The sequence below is a fragment of the Chaetura pelagica genome, unplaced genomic scaffold (assembly GCF_000747805.2).
Source record: "Chaetura pelagica isolate M959 unplaced genomic scaffold, ChaPel_1.0 scaffold20, whole genome shotgun sequence".
Lineage (NCBI taxonomy): Eukaryota > Metazoa > Chordata > Aves > Apodiformes > Apodidae > Chaetura > Chaetura pelagica.
In genome coordinates, this window is record NW_009951958.1 from 2,708,738 (window position 1) to 2,709,655 (window position 918).

The following is a 918-nucleotide window of genomic DNA, read 5'->3' on the forward strand; positions in this document are numbered from 1 at the left end:
CTCCCTTGGCTCAGGGAGCGGGAAGGGCGTCCCCAGGCACCCTCCGGGGCTGCGCACCTGCCCTCTGGCCTGAGCGCTCGGCTGCTAGGGCCTTGGTGGTCAATGCGTCAGTTGTGCCCAACCACAGCGGGAAGGCGGCTCTCGTTCCTGAAGAAGAGATGGCATCGGTGACCCTGTGCCAGGTGGACTGGGGACCATCAGCCCTGATGGAGTCCTGCTCCTGTCTGTGACAGCCAGGTATGAAAGCCACCAAAAACCCACACCCGCAGGTGAGCTCCAACCATGGTGGCTGTCATCCAGACGTGGATCCAACCCCAGTTACCCTTGCCCAGAGATGGACCCCATCCCCTTGATCCTCACCAGGTGGTGGAACTCAAACCCTGGTGACCCTCACCTAGAGGTGGGCTGCAAACCCAGTGACACTTGCCCAGAAGTGGACCCCATACCCTTGATCTTCACCCAGAGAACACAGGTGTCTGGCTGGCATGTGGCTCCTGGGGCAATTTCACTGGAAGTATTGGTTGGGGGAGGGCAGGTGAAGCACCCATGAACACACCCTCCCTGGGCAGGAGAAGCACTGGGGATCTGCCCAGCACCAGGCCTTGGTACAGCTGTGCCACCCGAAGCCCTCTAGGCAGGGGCAGGCGTGCGCACACCCGTGCCCATCTCATTGTCCACATCTGTATCCCTACAGCACATGTGTGTGTCCTCATGGTGTGTGTGTACACAGCCCCCACATGCACTCTCAGACCTACGTGTGTACATGTGCACGTCCCGTCGCACACGCCGGGGTGCAGGCTCAGATAACCCCCCTGCACGCTTCCCTTTGGGGGGACCCCCCCCCACCCAACCCAAATCCTCTTGCCCCCGGTCTCCCTGCAGCCCGCGCATGTTCCCACCCCTGTCCCTGTGGCCGGG